The sequence below is a fragment of the Clarias gariepinus genome, chromosome 21 (assembly GCF_024256425.1).
Source record: "Clarias gariepinus isolate MV-2021 ecotype Netherlands chromosome 21, CGAR_prim_01v2, whole genome shotgun sequence".
NCBI classification, from domain to species: Eukaryota; Metazoa; Chordata; class Actinopteri; order Siluriformes; family Clariidae; genus Clarias; species Clarias gariepinus.
In genome coordinates, this window is record NC_071120.1 from 11,959,475 (window position 1) to 11,979,110 (window position 19,636).

General features: G+C 37.2%; 1 pseudogene; it reads right to left on the reverse strand.

Moving 5' to 3' along the window:
- Positions 1-15,563: 15,563 nt before the first annotated feature.
- Positions 15,564-18,191, reverse strand: LOC128509761 (MAD2L1-binding protein-like; annotated as a pseudogene).
- Between the last annotated feature and the right edge of the window lie 1,445 nt (positions 18,192-19,636).

A 19,636-nucleotide genomic window follows, 5' to 3' on the forward strand; every position in this document is an offset into this window, starting at 1 on the left:
CTTCAGGCTTCCCTTTCTTTTGTTCCTATTTCTTTAATTTAATCTACATCACTTAATATGAAGAAATGAGGAGTGGCTCAATACTTTTGCACAGTAGTCCCCCGTACCTCCCCACATGCAGACACACACACACACACACACATACTTTGTAAACAATGCCAACTGCAATGCAAAAAAATATTTATTTTCTATGTGTGCGTTTATGATTGCAGTGCAGAATTATGATTTATTGTTTTCCCTAGTAATGTAAATGCTTGTTTTTTAATATTAATTGGGCTAGTCAAAAATCTGATTTATAAATACCAGTCCCATGTCATGAAGGCCTCTTTTAATTCCCTGTGACCTAAAAAGGTTTCCTTAATGGTGCTGATAGTGGAGAAAGTGAAAAAGAGAATGATATTTATCCCCACTCATAGAGCAAAAAAGTCAAGTCTCTTTTTTACTTTCTCCACTATCAGCATCATTAAAGGAACCTCATGTAAGACTTGTACAGTATATGAGAGAGAAAGTACTGCAGGTGCATTTGTACTGTTTTGTGCAAATCAAATAAAGCTTGAGTTAAGCAGCATAATGTTTTTCTGGATTATTTCTGTGTACGTAATGTAATAACAAAGTTCATTTAATAAGACCAAGGAATTTCACTTTGCAAGAAAGTTGCTAATGTCTTTTTAAATATTCAAGTGTTTTTGCAGCATTCGTATCTACACTGCCCTGTCCAAAAAGTCACTACCAAGATTTAACTAAGCAAATAGGTTAAATCATTGAATAATTACTGTGGTAATAAATGTTTTATCTGGCAACAAGTTATTTAACCCCAATTGATGCAGAGAGAACCTTTTTATTTCCTAAACAACCATGTCAGAAGACATCCATTTTTGAGGAAGCAAGGTGAACAGGAAAAATAAAATAAAGTGATCGGAAATAACTTGAATGTTTTTTTGAAATAAGATTGTAAAATAAAACAGCAGAACTTGCAGCTATATTTATTAGTAATAGTAATTGCATTTTCTTAGTGCATGAACAATGAATTGGGATTAAACCCCTGTGTAGCCTTAAAAAAAACACTCATCAGTCAGAATAATTGGGGGTAAAAAGGGGTTATATACTAGAGATCATGAAGAATTGACTGAGGAGCATTAGAAAAATGTCATGTGGTCTGATGTATCCAGATTTATCCTCACTCTTAAAACTAAACTGTGCTGTACATTTTTTGGGGAAACTTTTTTACACTTAAAATATTGAGTAAATAAAAAAGTTGCAAAATCTCATGAATATACTTCATGAATTGAGTAAAAGATTAAAAAAAAAATTAGTAGACCTGAGTAACTACATTTAGTACAATAATGTACAAAATTGTGTAAATGTAATAATTACCAGAAAATGCCTTAAAAAGGTACCTTAAGTGAAAATGAGTAAAATAATTGAGTAGATATAATTGAAATGCAAGGTAGAACAAACTGAAAACTACACTACTATTTAACAAAAAATGTGCTACATTTCCTAAAAATTTTAACTGCATTTAATTCATACTGCTCTATCACAAAATTAATATGTTGCATTTACTTACATTTTTTATATATAGTTACCCTTTTCTTGAGGAATATTTCAATTCAGGGCAATATACACTCACCTAAAGGATTATTAGGAACACCTGTTCAATTTCTCATTAATGCAATTGGTTGATAAGATAATCACATAGCAGTTGCTTCAATGCATTTAGGGGTGTGGTCCTGGTCAAGTAAATCCCCTGAACTCCTAACTTAATGTTAGAATGGGAAAGAAAGGTGATTAGAGCAATTTTGAGCGTGGCATGGTTGTTGGTGCCAGACGGGCCGGTCTGAGTATTTCACAATCTGCTCAGTTACTGGGATTTTCACGCACAAATTTCTAGGGTTTACAAAGAATGGTGTAAAAAGGGAAAAACATCCAGTATGCTGCAGTCCTGTGGGCGAGAAAGCCTTGTTGATGCTAGAGGTCAAAGGAGAATGGGCCGAGATGATTCAAGCTGATAGAAGAGCAACTTTGACTGAAATAACCACTCGTTACAACCGAGGTATGCAGCAAAGCATTTGTGAAGCCACAACACGCACAACCTTGAGGCGGATGAGCTACAACAGCAGAAGACCCCGCTGGGTACCACTCATCTCCACTACAAATAGGAAAAAGAGGCTACAATTTACACGAGTCCACCAAAATTGGACAGTTGAAGACTGGAAAAATGTTGCCTGGTCTGATAAGTCTCGATTTCTGTTGAGACATTCAAATGGTAGAGTCAGAATTTGGCGTAAACAGAATGAGAACATGGATCCATCATGCTTTGTTACCACTAGGCAGGCTGGTGGTGTAATTCAATTCAATTCAATTTTATTTGTATAGCACTTTTAGCAATTGTCATTGCCACAAAGCAGCTTTACACAATCAAAAGAATTATTTAAGTTTGTATGAAATGTGAATTTGTATAAATCAAAATGGTCAGTTTGTCCCTGGTGAGCAAGCCGAGGGTGACAGTGGCAAGGAAAAACTCCCTGAGATGGTAATAGGAAGAAATCTTGAGAGGAACCAGACTCAACAGGGAACCCATCCTCATTTGGGTAAAACAGCAAGCAGTAAATGATCTGCATTTATATAGTGTGTTAGGTGGCAGGCCATGAAGTCCAGGTAGTTATTGAAGACACATTCGTCCGACGACCCATGAGTTTCTTGGAGAAGACTCATCGATTATTAGAACTACATCTTCAATCGAAAGATTTTTTCTCACTTGAAACCATGTTTTACGCTCCTGAAGCAAGGGAAAATATTCACGCACCCATCGCTTCCAGAAAAAGTCAGCGAGGTATTGTATTTGCTTCCACTTGCGACATGCGTAAATGTCCTCTTTTTTGAAGTCCAGGAGGCAAGTTTGGCTGTCTTTTCATCAACAGCAGGTGGTTGGGTGTCAGGGGTTCCAGATCTGTGGGATCATCCGTAACAGTGGTAAGGGGTCAGTCGTTCATTATTGCTTCCACTTCACACAAAAATGTATGCAAGCTCTTATCATTTAGTGCTTGTTCTTTTAGTACGGATCTTAGGATCTTTCTGACTGATCTTATCTGCCTTTCCCATATTCCACCGAAATGAGACCCAGAAGGAGTATTGAATATCCATTGTATCCCCTTTTGCATGAGGACGCCTTAAATTTTTGATTGATTCCACTGTTGGATAGCTTTACGCAATTCAATCTCAGCACCTATAAAGTTTGTTCCATTGTCACTTCTCATGACTGACACCTGGCCTCTTCTGCACACAAATCATCAAATAGCATTTAAGCAGGAGTCTGTATCTAGTGACTGCGCAACTTCAGTGTGCACAGTTCTTGTTGTCAGACAAGTAAACAATACACCATATTTTTTAACATTACTTCTACCTCGTTTGACCTCGAAGGGTCCGAAATAGTCTACTCCTACGTTAGTGAACGGTGGGTGATCTGGTGTTATTCTATCACGTGGCAGATCTGACATTTTTTGTTCACCAGTCTTTGCTCTAATCTTTTTACATGTCACACAACTGGAAAGAAACTTTCTCACAAGGGAATTAGCAGTCGGAATCCAATATTCCTGCCGCAATTTTGAAAGCATATAATTCCTTCCACAATGTCCAACCTTTTTGTGAATGTCTCTTAAGATTAAAGTTGTGATGTGTGAGTCTTTAGGTATAATGACTGAATGTTTTATGTGCTCGGGCACTGCAGACTTACCGAGACGTCCCCCAACTCTTAGCACTCCATCGTGCAGTACTGGGTCTAGTTTGGAGAGACAACTGTTTCTTTTTACAGATGCATTACTCTTTTGTAACCTGGAAGTTTCTTCTTTAAATTTTTGATTTTGGATGAACTTAATGATTTTGTTTTCTGCTCTTGGAAAGTCCTGAATTGTCAGAGACTTGTGGGTTTCTGTTATTGAGTCGTCTACACGTTTTTTGACCTTTTTCATTCTCTGTCTAAGCATGTCCTTAAACTTGTACCAGTCAGAGTGATAGTTAATCAGTTTGCTCACAGCATCTGTGCTCTCTGTAATCTTTACGAGATTCACTGAAGCTGAATGTTTAATCTCAATGTGAATGTTTAATCACAATGAATGTTTAATCTCAATGTCATTCTCTTTTATTGACAGATCATGAATGTTCTCAGGCCATTTACACTCTGGTTCTTTGAGAAAGGAGGGGCCATGGACCCAATTGGCGTTTTTCATGAATTTTTCACAAGAAACTCCCCTGGATGCAGAATCGGCTGGGTTTTTTGAAGTATTAACATACCTCCACTGCTGTGGCTTGGTTGACTCTGTTATAATGGCAATTAAGAGTCTTATAGAGTCCAGCAGTTCTATTTCCAGTTGACCTTTCAACATTTTGTCATTGTTCACAGCAACCACTGCCCCTGTCAATTCCATTCGAAGAATAGTAGTTTGTTTCATGGGCGCTACGCGAGAATTCCCCATCATAAATGCACAGTGTGTGAGTCCATCAGCATTTACCAACTTAAGGTATGAGACAACTCCATATCCCATCTCACTTGCATCTGAAAAGTCATAGTGCTGTAGTTGTGACTCCAAAGTCAACTGGTTTTACGCATCTTGCTACACTAAACTCAGACGATTGATGCAACTCTTGTAGCCAGGCCTTCCATCTTTTTGTAAATTATTCGGGGATGTCATCATCCCAAGCGAGTTTTTCTTTACACAACTGCTGCATTAAGATCTTAGCTGGCAGTATGACTGGTGCAAGGAAGCCTAAGGGGTCGTAAATTGAACTAGTGATTGACAAGATTTCTTCCTCTTCTAGTTATAGGCCGCTCTTTTAAACTAATCTTAAACTTGAGCGTGTCTGAATTAATACACCACAACACCCTTAGAGCTCTCTCGACAGGGAGTGCGTCTTTACTCAAATCTAAGTCCCTCATGTCTTTGATTCTTTCACTCTCAGGAATGGAAGTTAGTAAGGCACGACTATTACTTGCCCACTTGGTGAGGTGAAACCCTCCACTTGCGCAAAGGTTGGTGAGATTGTTATATAACGCAACTGCTTGATTATGACTAGAGACAGACTTCAAGCAGTCGTCTACATAAAAGTTTTTAAGTACTGTGTTGACTGCCTCAGAAGATGCATTGCTCTGGTTTTCTTCTGCTGTTTTCCTAAGGGTAAAGTTAGCTACACTTGGAGATGATTTTGCGCCAAACAAATGAACGACCATCTTATACTCGACCAAGTCCTGACTCATCTTCATTCGGCCACCATAGGAAACGTAACACTTTTGGGAAGTTACAACGTAACGTAAACACTTTGGGAAGTTTAACAAAGGTGTTTTCTTCCAGACCACTAACCTCCAAGTCAGTGAGCACATAACTTTCTACTTGTTTCTTCGAGTTCATGGTGCTTAACATAATGTCAATTTTTCTACCTTGTACGTTTAACCGCCTTGCTAATGACTCTGTACAGAAAGTAGCAGAACTGCCTGGATCCATAAAGGCATACACTTCTACTGTCTTATTACTTTTCTTGGACTTTATTTTAACAGGTACAATGGAGAGAATACAATTATCTCCCGCCCCAGTGCAGGCGCTTGTTTCATGACTCACTGTAACAGGCAGTGTTTTAACTGGTTCAGTCTCATCAGCTTTTACGATTATCTGAGCTGTGTCTTGTCCTAGCATGCGAGGATGTAAACTGGTGGCATTCATCTAAGGTATGACCTTTCACACAGAATGCACAAGGTTTAGTGAAAGCACTGATCACTAATGCACCAGTACTCTTTACTGTAGTTGAGTCTTTATGATTTTCACCAAACTGTTTTATCCTCGTTGTGAAGCTAACCCCTCTTTTTCCTTCCCTTTTTGACTGGGGTCCTTGAAGGGATTTGTAAAAGTGTTTTTTACCACTGGTCATAGGGTCCAGGTCTCCAAAGAGTGGGTCTGAATATACTCTGGCTTGCTGGTCGATGAATTCCAACAGCTGCACAAACTTGGCTCTCCTGATACTTGTGTGCATGAAACCTCCATCTGTCACGCAGTTTGTAGGGCAGTTTTGAGATGATAGTCATCATGTTTGTATGAATATCTAGCCCGACTTAAGTTTTGGGCTTATTTCCAAACCTGTCATGTAACAGCTTCTTTGCTTCTGCATAACCAAGATGATTTTGCATATGCTGGCAGCTCTGTACAAGGTCTCTAGGTTCTTCTCTGGTATACAGTTCAAGATAGTATAACTTATCAGCATCACTATTAGTTCTGGATTCGATGACATGTTCAAAAGCCCTCATAAAGGACGTGAACTGAAGCCGGTCTCCATCAAACGGAGAAACATTGCGCTGATGCAAGGAAAATTGCCTTTGGCTCTTCACAAGCATTTTTGTAATATCTGCCTGACGTTGCATCATATCCTGAAACTCTACTGTATCAGTATTGTAAAGTGAGTGTTCGTTACCTTGGGTAGGCCATTCCCTTAAAGTGCTTGTCCTTATGGGTTTGGCACTTGCAGGAACGCTTAAGTGGGTTGCCTGAAGATGTGATGGCAGTCCGAGATATTCCGTTGACGCACTGTGCTCGTAAAGTTCATCATATTTCTGGTTCGAGAGCGTGTGCACCACTCGTTTCGTTGGCCATACTCTGTCTTGCATAATGTGGTCGTTCTTCACTATCCTGATACACGTTTATTTTAGCGTCAGACATTGCTATCTCCGTTTCGATTTTCAGCCTTTCTTTTTTTAGCCTTCAGTTGTACTTCTTTAGTCTTTAGTTGAGCTTCATTAGCCTTTAGTTGTGCTTTGGTAGCCTTTAGTTATGCCTTTAATTATGCTTCCTCCATTTCTAACGCCTGCCGTTGTTCTAAGGTTGCTCTTTGGCCACCAAGGCTGCTCTGTTCGCTTCTTCTTTAAAGCGAGCTGAGGATGCTGTAGATGTTGAGGACCTTTTGGATGCTGCCATTACTACACTTCGGTGCTTGTTAGAAGTGAGCGTCTTCGATTCTACCATTGACACGCTGTCATTTGGCGAAACTCCATCGTCGAATGTTTGAGACCTCTTAGTTTCTGCAATTTACCACTCCATTTTTGCTGCCATGAATTCTGTGCAGCACGACACTTTAGGCTGATACCAGAGGTCCTGATCGTGTTCGTGTTCTTCTCCGTTTAAGTACTTTAGCACATTCACATTGCTTTCAATTAACTCTTCTAACAGCCTTTTGTAGTCCTTATGATACTTAGTTTTAACATGATTCAAATTACAGGCATTGTCCATAAGCAACTCTATTTCGTTGGATAATGCAGTCAGTTGACTCCACTTGCCTTCTTTGGCGCTCTTAATTTTGTGAATCTCGTCTGCGGAGTCTTTGTTGTCAAGCGCCATTACACGCTCAGATTCGGTGACGGCAGCATTGTCTTCGCCGTCCGCCATAGTACATTTTAAAGCAGGCAAATCCTCTTTTCGCTTTTGGTTTCAATTACTTATTAACACTCACTGCTGGTTCTTCTGTGATCGCATTCACATTCAGGTAAGGTGCGCCTTTAAGTTACTTGTCTTCACTTAAACAACGGAGAAAGCTTTTGACTTTACATGTATGGGCATGTTATTCACAAGTTCTGACGCGTATCTTTCTTGTTACACATGGTTACTCACGACTCAGACGTCCGTTGATTTCTTTGCCTCTTGTTTTATTTTCAACATCCAAGTTCAACAGTTCTTACAGTTTCTTGCATAAATCCTGTAGCTTACGGTCTTGAATTATCGTTACAACAACTTATTTGCTATATCTTTCAGCTTACGGAACTATAGCAGATTACGGTCAAAAGCTTGTGTTCTCCACACTTCCGAATCTTAACAACAACTAACAACGAACGTGCGTGATAGACATGCAGCCACACAACTGTGGAATGATGTCACAGAACAACTTATGAAATGATGGCACAATACAACTTATGAGTATAATACTAAATGCTTATCTAATAAGCTTAATAAACTTTATGCTTAATGCTTAACTAATAAAATAAAGATAAACACAACAACAAATCACAAAAATGAAATATGGCCCTTACAACAGTCTCTCCGTTAAAGTGGTGTGTGTGTGTGTGTGTGTGTGTGTGCACGCACATTACACACACACACACACACAGCGCCTGCGCGCACAAACGGAAACACTTATCTGTCGGGATTTATTTTTACTTTTTTTTAAAGGTAAAGTGCAGGTTAATTTGTTTTATTTTTACTTTATATTTTGTGTTAATTATTTTTATGTATTTATTTTTTTGGGCTGTAGAATGAATAGTTTTAGTTTCCATTATTTCTAATAGGAAAATTTAATTTGGTTTACGAGTGTTTTGGAATAAAAGCCCGCTTCCGGAATAAATTATGCTTGTAGTTCGAGGTTCCATTGTATATACAAGTTGACACAAAAAAAACGGGAACTTTTAGCTTTCAAACTATCATTGTTTCTATAAAACATTTTTATGGCTAACGCACACTGTTGCCCATTCCACTGATCCATGATTACTAAAATGGCGGAGTGTTCACTTGCTAAATGTCACTAACCCGCAGTGCTACCACCTGCTAATGGCTACCAATACGCATTCCAAAAATTCCCATTTTTCTGTCACCTTGTATATACAGTGAGGTCAATAAGTATTTGATCTCCCTGTGATTTTGCAAGTTCTTTTACTTAGAAATCATGGAGAGGTCTAAAATTTTTAGCATAGGTGCATTTCCACTGTGAGAGACAGAATTTAAAAAGAAAAATCCAGAAATCACATTGTATGATTTTTTAAAACAATTTATTTGTGAATTACTGTGTCAAATAAGTATTTGATCACTTGAGTCAAAATTTTTTTATATTTCGTACAGAAGCCTTTGTTAACAATTACACTCCTGGGTTTTCTTGGCTGTGTGCTTTGGGTCATTGTCATGTTGGAAGACCCAGCCAGGACTGAGGGAAGGAGGTTTTTGCCCAATATGTCACAATACATGGCCCTGTTCAACCTTAATACAGTGCAGTCGTCCTGTCCCCTGTGCAAAAAAACACCCGCAGTTACCCGTATTTAAATTCATGACCCCGTAATAGTATAATTAGCTTAAAAATAAAACACAAGCGTTACAGTATGGTATTATTGGGATAATACTCATCATTCTATTTCCTCCAAACCTGGCGAATGGATTTAAGACCAAAAATTTCTACTTTGGTTTCATCTAACCACAGGACTTTCTCCCATGATTCCTCTAAAGCATCCAGAGGCAGTCATCATTAGCCTCTTCCATTTTCTGACAATTGCTCCAACAGTTCTTTTTTTACCAAGCTGCTTGGCAATTGCCCCGTAGCCCTTTTCAGCTTTGTGAAGGTCTACAAGTTTGTCTCTTGTGTCTTTTGACAGATTTTTGGTTTTGCCCATGTTGCTTAGACCTTGGCTGATTGTGGGGTGCACAGGTGTCTTTATGACACCTAATGACCTCAAATAGGTGCTACTAATTTAGAATCATGAGCAGAGTGTAGCTGGACTATTTTTTTTATTAATTAATTACATTTTATTTGTATAGCGCTTTTAACAATTGTCATTGTCGCAAGGCAGCTTTACACAATCAAAATAATTATTTAAGTCTGTTCTGTATAGAATGTAAGTGTGCATGAATCAAAATGAGCAGATTGTAAAGATTGAAACAGCTGTCAACACCAGTCGAGGCCAGAACTATCCCCAGACACCAAACGCATCCCAAAGAGACATATGGGACATCCATGAGTCAGATGGATCAGACAGGTCTGGAGGGCAAAGGGAGTCTGGATCACTGGCAGCTCAGGAATGACATGTGTAGCTCGACAGAGAGAGGGAAGAGAGAGAGAGGGGGAGAGAGGGAAGAGAGAGAGGGGGAGAGAGAGCAGACCAGCATCAGACCAACATTAATCAGCAAGACTAATGCTGGTGGTAAGGTAATATGCTGGTGGTAATATGGTTGTCACTTTCAAGCATATTTGCACACCCCCTGGACGTTCTGTTACCCAGATGCACAAGACACTTTAAACACTTTACATATGTGATGTTTCCATTTATTTTTAATCTATACTCAACTTCATTCCCACACAAAAGTTTATAAAATTCCATATATTTATATTGTACAACTGTTCTTATTTTTATTTATATTGTATATTCTGTATAGCTGTCTCATATTTTTAATTTTCCCTATATTTTTCTTATATTGTATATTTGTTCTATACAGTTATGTTATTGTTATATTTTATAGTTATTGTTTTATTGTTATATTTTATAGTTATTGTTTTATTGTTATATTTTATAGTTATTGTTTTATTTTATATTTAATTCCAATCTTCTTAGTTAAATTTCCCTTCTTTCATTTTTTATATTTATTTCCTATTCTTTAGTCTTTTATTTTAAGGTTTTTTATCATAAGGTCATGAGCAGTTGTCAAAGCATTTCACTGCACATCGTACTGTGTATGACTGTGTTTGTGACAAATAAAATTTTAATTTGAAGGTTTCATCAGCGTAGATATGCTGGTCTTCCATCAGTTATGCTGGTTCACCAGCTAAACCAGCATCAGACTAGCACTAACCAGTATTAACCAGCAAACAAATCTAATACTGGATTTTCAGCAGGGTACTCTCTGAAGTGTTACTGCTTCTGGACGCACATCCTGTTCTGTCGCGACATGCTCCGTGCCTAAACAGTGCCAGAGCCCAGACACTAGAGCTGCATAATTAATTGAAAAAAAAAATCACAATCTTGATTTATTCATACATGCAATATCTGAATGGTGACAATTCACTTGTATCCGTACATTCAGGTCACGCAGCATGCACAAGTTCACTTATTTACTTGACAACAATCCCGGATTGCTGTATCAGTCGAGGTTACTGGTTGAACACAAACAGTGTAACACAAAACACTATTAAATTACTAATCAGGAAAGAGATTAGCAAAGATTTAGTTATGCAACTTAATTACTTCATATCCCCCTCCCTTATTTATGGCGTTCTGCTGTCACTCACATGGCGTGTAACGAGGAGGTGAAGCTAAACAAGCTAACCAGTAATTAGGAGTTAGAGTAGTATGCTGTTCTTATTGGAGTAGTAAACTGTTTTGCACCCTGACTTTGTTTTTGTTTGCTTAAATGCTCACTTACTTCATCAAACTCATAATCGCGTTCAAACTCAAAGTGCTCAAACTGTATTTCCTGCACATGCTCAATATTTCAACATTCTGCTCACTGAATATCAGCCAATCATAAACTTAAAAAAAAAAAAATTTACATTCTGACAACCTGGTTCCGATTGACTCCCTTTGATGTTTATTTCTCTGCTTAATGCATATGTGCCAAACAGTTACACCCATATCTTACCTATGCGGTTTGACTCGCTGTGAGACATGGCAAGGTCCAGCAGGCCTGCAAGCTTCTGCAAACATTTAATTTTTCGCGAAGAAAGATTGGAAACGTAATCACTACGGCAAAACTCGTGGTGTATCGCGATGCACCATACTTACGTTCGTAAATGAGTTCCAGGTGTTGTGTTTTCTTCGGTTGTTGCGTTTATCATGGATTAAGTTGATTATGCATCAGTTATTTATTTTTTTATCAGCATATGGTAAATGTCTCTCACACACATGCTAATAACTAAAATACATATTACTGTCTAATCAAAGACAGGCATGTGCAGTTCTAATTGGGCTATAACTTAAAGTATTAGATATTTAAACCTGACGTATTGATGCGAGCTGTTACACAGAGACTCTGAGAACAGAGCGAAAGCTGCAGAGATGTATACTGGAAGTGTGTTTAGATTGAGCAATAAATCCTTTACCAACAATAAATTCTATACTGTAAATTATGCATTTAATAACAAATTATCTAACACTGTTACATTTACCTTATATTATTTATTTTATTTATTATAAATTAATAATAATAATAATAATAATATAAACTGACACACTGATGAAGTTGTAATTGTCTGAATGTACAAAATTCACAAGTGCTACTTTTTTATGGAACTCCAAAGTGTTCAAAATTAAATAAATAAACTGGCTTCCGTAAAATTATCGCTAAAACAATATTAAATTTGAATAAATCAGATCTACCACAGCAGATAATAAACTATGCTATGTCATAACCGAAGCAAACACCACGATTATGCCTCGCTTCGCAGAACATGGTTCTGATGGGAACATGGTTCACTTGGCCGCGGTGTATTATAAACCTGCAGAATGCTTCACTGCTTATGCTCACATAAGAATCATGTAATAAAAGTGAGGGAAATGTGGAAGTTATGTGTGGCCACTCAATAAGAACTAAACCAAAGATTTCTGTAACCACACTGAGTGTAACATCTGCATAGTGACACTAAACAGCTCCACATCCCAAAGATGCTCTATTGGGTTGAGATCTGGTGACTGTTGGGGCCATTTTAGTACATTAAACTCATTGTCATGTTCAAAAAACCAATTTAAAATGATTCGAGCCTTGTGACATGGTGCATTATCCTGCTGGAAGTAGCCATCAGAGGATGGGTACATGGTGGTCATAAAGCGATGGACATGGTCAGAAACAAATTGTAGCCTCTTTTTATTATTTGTAGTAAGGATGAGTGGTACCCGGTGGGGTCTTCTGCTGTTGTAGCCCATTCGGCTCAAGGTTGTGCGTGTTGTGGCTTCACAAATGCTTTGCTGCATACCTCAGTTGTAATGAGTGGTTATTTCAGTCAAAGTTGTTCTTCTATCAGCTTCAATCAGTCGGTCCATTCTCCTTTGACCTCTAGCATCAACAAGGCATTTTCGCCCACAGTTTGTGGAATGTCCCAAAATTCAAGTGTATTGGCGGGAAGTTAAAAGGGAGATTAGTAAAGTTTTAGGATATGACATACCAATGCGCCCAGAATTTTTTGTAAAACAAAGGAAAGAACAATAAGACAAACAACATATAAAACTACATATAAAGACAATATTTTTTTTAGTGTCCAGTAGCACCAGTCTCACAGAGACCCAGGAGGCTTATAAACAGTTTGACAGCAAAATGAGACATTTTTGCAGTATTGTGATTTATTTATTTATTTATTTATTTATTCATTTCAAAAGATGCAAGACAATACTGCCATAATGTATCATTTACAGGCTGTTAGAAAATATTCTCTGCATTGACTCTTATTGAGTCACAAGTGTGTTAAAAAGCATTCATCATTCAAAGTTATTCATATCAGTGTAAAGTTAGTATGATTTTGAAAGTGCTATAAATCCACCTGGCACAGTTTCATTCCAGTGGAACAATTGACTACTGTGCAGTGCCATGAAAAGGTATTTGCCCCTTTTGGTTTTTTTTTTTTCTTTGCATATTTGTCACACTTGTATGGGTGGAATTTCACCTAAACACTTTATAAGGAAAAGACAAATTGGCTTTTTTGTTTGTGAGATATCATGCACATTTCGCAGGGGGTATCATCTTGATGCAGTGTAAGATATACCACTCATCAGCTCGTGCTAGTAATTATTATGGTTGTCAATATTAATTCAAAAAAACATTTCTCAGCATTATTTTGAATTAATACATGTATGTATTGACCACCATAATAATTGAAATAAGTAACTAGTTTACTAGAGTGAGCTAATGCAGCTACTGATTTTATTTCAGCTTACCTGTTCAGTTTTATTGCCATTCTTTTTAAAATATTGTCTTTATAGATTTATATGTTGTTTGTCTTGATGTTCTTTCCCTTGTTTCTTTGTTTTACTAATATGACCCTATATATATATTCAGTGTTACTTCAAATAATATGTTTAAATAGCATTGATTTCTGTATTGTATAATTTTTTTATACAAGTAACTGGTGTTAAAAATGTATCTCTACATCAATGAGCCAATGTATTATGATGTGGGCTGCTGTGGGCCAGGAAGTCCAGGGCCACTTTTTGGTCCCAGTCCGCCCCTGAACTTGAACATGTAGTGTGTTGCTGCCAAGTTCATCCCCAGATGATAAGTTTTGGTAGAAAACGTGACAGACACGCTGAGGGAGAGAAGGAGGGTTTTCATTTTATCCACTGACTGTTTCATGTCATACAAATCACATTGTCGGCTAACCTGTAATATTTCTCTCCACAGATTTCACCGAACTGATTATTTTAGTTTTAGATTATTTTATTTTACTGATCTTTCAGTTTCCAAACATGGGACGAGTCCTTACTTTATGGGACAGTTAGCAATCCTAGTGTGGGGGTGAATTACATGTCCATCCCAGAAAGAGCAGGTGGGAGGTACAGGTAGGAATACACCCTGAATGGGAAATCAGTGAATCACTGGGCACCACACACACAAATTCATACAGAGAGGTGGATCAGAGTCACATTACATGTGTACAAGTCTAAGGAAACCAGAGAACCCAGAGGAAACATCACAGGCAAGGGGAAGAACTTGTAAATGTGCACACAAACAATAAACTGAGCTTAGGATCAAAGCAAAGGCTTTGGAGCTGTGTGGCAGTGACACTTGGAGGCTTTTCCCACATTACTTCCAAACTGTTCATGAGAATGTGCTGATTTGAAATACTTATATTAGTGGTTGCCAGACTTTTAAGGGTGGAATCCAGTGTTGGGTCCTTGGGATACAAACCCTTAAAAATACCTTTATAAAAACATTTGCGGGAAATCATTACAGAATTTATTTGGCAAACAAACATTTTTAATGCTTTTTTTTTTGTCATGCTTATGAAGTCCACAAGATATGAAGGTGTATTTTACAATTACTTTACTCAATTAATGTTTTGTTGTCACTTTAGGGATGTAGTACTAATACTGTGTGTTTAATGGTTTTATAAAGGTTATGTTTATCTGTGATTTATTCACAGGCCTGTTGTGCTTTCCTATGGACTGTGGGACCGGGTCAGAGGTGACTGCTGGTTTAAGTTTTATTTGACATGATTTATCCAAGAAAAAAGCATAGGTTTCTTGCAATCAACTGTATTTCTAATGAGTAATAAGAGTTCAGTTCAATAGCAGCACAAACTACAGCCTCCTAAATGATCATACAGTTCTACCTAATCCTGAACATCACTTTCTTATAGGAGAATTTGCTGCAGGACCGAATGATTACACTTTTAGCCAGATGTACCTAAAACTGGCATCTTTTATCCATGTCAAGTGATAGACTTAGTCATTGTATAACAGTCCACTTCTTGGGTTGCTTTTACAGTGTGCCTTCGGTAATTTTTTCCACCTGCATAGTGAAGTAGCAGAGAATAGCTGACAGATGTCATTACAAACCCTGTAAACTTCAACCCATTAAATCTCACTACTTATTCTCTTTTAATAAATAAAGAAGCAGCATGCTTACAAAAATTATATTTATAAAAAAAACAAATGCAAGTTGTTTAAAATTATAACAAAAGTACAGTGCACTTACTGTATGTAATATCATTGTTACATTGTTGAATTTATTTTCAAGACCAGTACAAAAGAACATATACATATATATTTTAAACAAAATAAAACTATATACAATATAACAATATACTACAAATTATTATTATTTTTTTTTTTTTGAAAGAACCTCTTTTACTGATTTTGGTTTTCTTATTTTAAAACGTAACTCTGTACACAGACTGAATCTCACCTATGCTATTATCTATACTATTAACAGAAACCCTTAATCGCTACAGGTGTTTGAAACCAAATATAATCATCCCTGATTCTAGGGTCAGCCTTCATTTGGCCACTTCCAGACCCACCACTGGCTAAAACTATCATCTGTCTCTTTACATTAGTGGGAAGCCTGAAGTTACCCTTAGGCTTAAACCATTCCACACCACAGTTACGATGAGCAAGCGCCATGACTGTGGTGCCCATGAGACGCACCGGCTTAACGTCAGAGAGCAAATCTGCCAAGAAAAGGGTGTGAAACATCTGCTGCAAACACAGGGAAGTCCTCAAACTCCTCACACTGCCTTCCCGCACCAAAGCCTCCATGTTGATCTCGTATATTTCGGTGGGAAGGATCAAAGAGCCTCCAAGCATGAAGAGCACACAGGGGATGTAACTCAGGGAGAAGAGCTCCTCCAGGTGATCAAGGTGATCACTTGGAGTGTACGCTTACACCACTGCCAAGTTAAGTCTTCTGATGACTTGATGGTATTCCTAACAGCTCCTTCCTCCAGCTGTGGGCAGAAAATAGTAGTCATGAGCCTAATATTTGTACATCATAACTGAACTCATTTTACAGCACTGTTCAGCCTATTCTCTGTGTTTAAATCTATGTGTTTTTCTCTTACCTGTGTTGTTGCAAGCTGCTGCATTCGGAAGGAGACCATCTGGTCATAGGTCACGGGCAGCTGTTGTCTCTGGTACAGGACAGACTTAAGGAGTTCACAGATGAAAATACAACAGCTATGATGTGTCACTGGCCCTGGAAATATCACATCTACGTGGCCTTCCTCCCTGGCTCGCCCTGTGATCTCTTCATCCTCTCTCTCGAATACAGACTGCTGTGGAGACACTTGTCTGTTGTTAGACTCGTGCTGTCCCGTCAAGTCAAAACCTGCATTTCAAAAATGTATTTCATTTAGTTAAAGATATTTCTATGCTTTCAATGGCTATTAATTTTTTAAATAGGAAAAAAATTAAACCTCTTTATTCTGATTGTTGTTTTTTTTTTTGTTTGAATTTCGATGTGTTGCTTTTCCTCAGAGCCTGAGAGACTAGATGTCTATGTATCGAAGAAATTGGGAAAATAAAGAATAATGGGGAAGAATAAAAAATTTGGGGAATTAATGTGTTATAGCTGAGGCCTAATGAGATACTGTACCTAGAACACATTTAGATGAGACTGATATCACGATCTAGGACAGAGGTTCTCAAACTTAATATTCAAATGTCCAAATCTGATTTCTATTCAAAGTCAAAGGTCAAGAACAGTGATGAACAGATAGTGATGAGCAAATTACTTTTTTAAAACTTACTTACAATCATGGAACGCTCACGTTTAAGAAAGTCTAAAACAAAATACTTTCAAGCCTCGTGGAGAAAAGTGTCAGAGAGATTATAAAATCCATTCCAAGTATTGGAATATCCATTGCCTGCAAATTGTCGTTTGTGAACCTACTGTAAACAGCTCCAGCTTTTAGCATCACAAAGTTCACATGTGTTTTTAAAGAAATTTCAACTACAAGATAAAAATCTTAATTTTCCAACTGAAACAAACTAAATTAGCAAAGTCTATTTCATTTTATGCCTGAATAAATCGATTAAACAACTGGCCTTAAAGGACCAAAACAAGACACCTGAATAACAAACTGATTTCATGGAATCGCTCAATGGCAACGAGGAAGCTGCATCATTTAAATGGATTTCCAGCACAGAAAATACCTTTATTAAGCTTAAATAGTATTAAGCTTAAACATTTAAAAATAAATGACCACAACAAAAGGGTACACGAGGGGAAAAACGATGCACTTGGGTGCTTTGGGGACTTTGAGAAACCCTGCTTTAAAGTCTGATCACATAAACACTCACAGGTTTACAGTCACAGCTTCATAGATTTATGAATAAATAACAGGTTAGACACATTTAACATGATTGTAAGCATTTGTCCTGATTTTAACTCTGTTATTGTTGTTGTTGATTTTTTTTCCAACTGACTTTAGTAAAAATAATTTAAAAATAGCTCTTTGTTTTAACTAAAGTAAAATCAAGTGATAACAAGCCATAATCATTATCACCACCATTAGCCGAGTGCTTTATTTCTACACAACATTTTCCCTCTTTTTCATTTTCCTGATTAGTTTCCTGTTTTAACTCTGTTTGTGCTACAGAGAGAGAGAGAGAGAGAGCAAACAGAACTCGGTAATAAACTCACCTGAGGTCTGAGGTTTCTTCTCCTCCTGCCGGAGTCGCGGGGAGTCTCTCCACCTCCACACGCTCATCTCGGTTGCTGTTAAATCTCAGTAATCTAAAGATTAATTTCACTGATAAATTGTAGTCGGCGCAGAAAATCTCGTATACGGTGTAGTAACGTCTCTGCAGAAATGCTCACAAAGTCAAACTCGGCTTGATATAGCGCGTCACGGCAGTTAGAAAATAAACATGACGCAAACTGACGCCGTCACCATGGCAACCTGACAAGCGGCACGCGCTGTTCCTTCATATTATTTTCTATTCAGTTATTAACATAAAAAAACATGTTTCCTTTGGGTTTTTATATTTTATTGTATATTTTTATTCACAGTATGTAGCATATTTATGTTTTAACAATATATAAATAGTAAATATTATCTTAGTACTGTGTGTACAGCAGTGGCGGCTGGTGGAAAATGTTGTATGTAGGGATGTGCTACACTGACTTAACACCGGTATGTTCAAGAAAGAAAGAAAGCAACTAATGTTTAAAGCCCCAACAACTGCAGACAAAATCTACACTCAAAATCTCTTAGAAGGCTCCCGAGCGCCCTCTAGTGACCCGCCGCCACAGTTACAGGCCTACAGTGTCAAACGATAAAGAGCCAGTATTCTGTAGTTTTGATTAGATATTAATGACTAATATTAACCAATAATATTTTTTATTAATAAAAAGACATTTTGCACTTTGACTAATTATATAAATAATGAAAATGTCTATCTGATCATCACTAATGCACCACAGAAATAAAAATATCAGCATATTCCATCATTTCGCTGGTAAATTACAAGGAAATCAAAACTTTTTTTATTATTATTTTATTTTCCTGTCAGGAGGCAAACAAGCTGCTGTAGGTCAGGACTGAAAGTTACATCCTTTCAGAAAAGTTGTCAAAATGCACCAAAAACTGTACACTTTTTTTATGTTATTTGTAAGTCTAAGAGAGGAAACAAGATGGTTAAATTCAGCAAGGAAGTGGGTGAAAGTTACAGGAGATTTACGCCATTTTTGTTTATGAATAAAAAACCTTGCATTCAATATGATAAAATGAACAACAAATTCGGCAGATGGTAGCTTTAGGTTTTCATAATAAAATATAATATCCTTTAGGTCAAAGGTATGTACATTTGTAAGGTTAGAAACATAAGCACTTAAGTCAATCCATAATTTTTTAGTAATACCACAATCAATAAACAGATGAGCAGCAGTTTCCTCCACAATTCCACAAAAAGAGCAGGACTCGTCAACATCAGAATATCTCGAAATAGTCAAATTAACTGGATAAATTTTATGAAGAATTTTTAAGTGAATCTCCTTAACTTTGTTAGAAATACAAAACTTATTTGGTAACAGCCAGGCCTTTCTCCAATTTACATTTGTTATAAATGAACCCCAGTAAAATTTCCCTATTGAAATAATTTTTCTTTTTGACTGAAAAATCTTACGAATATGTTTATTATTACATTTCGATCTAAGATATTAATTCCATCCAAGCGTAAAGATGGATAAGCAATGTTGCCTTTATTAAACTTAGGGTAATTTTTAGTCAACTGAATCAAGCCAGTTGGTAAAGCTTTCATTAAGGTATTTTAATTTTTTTGGTGGGACTGGAAAATTGTGAAGATTCATAAATTGTTCATAAGTTAAGATGTTACCGGAATCATCAAACACAGATAGAATACAATTAAAGTTGTTATTAAACCATCTAGGGGAAAAAAGAGACCTATTTCTGACAGTTATAT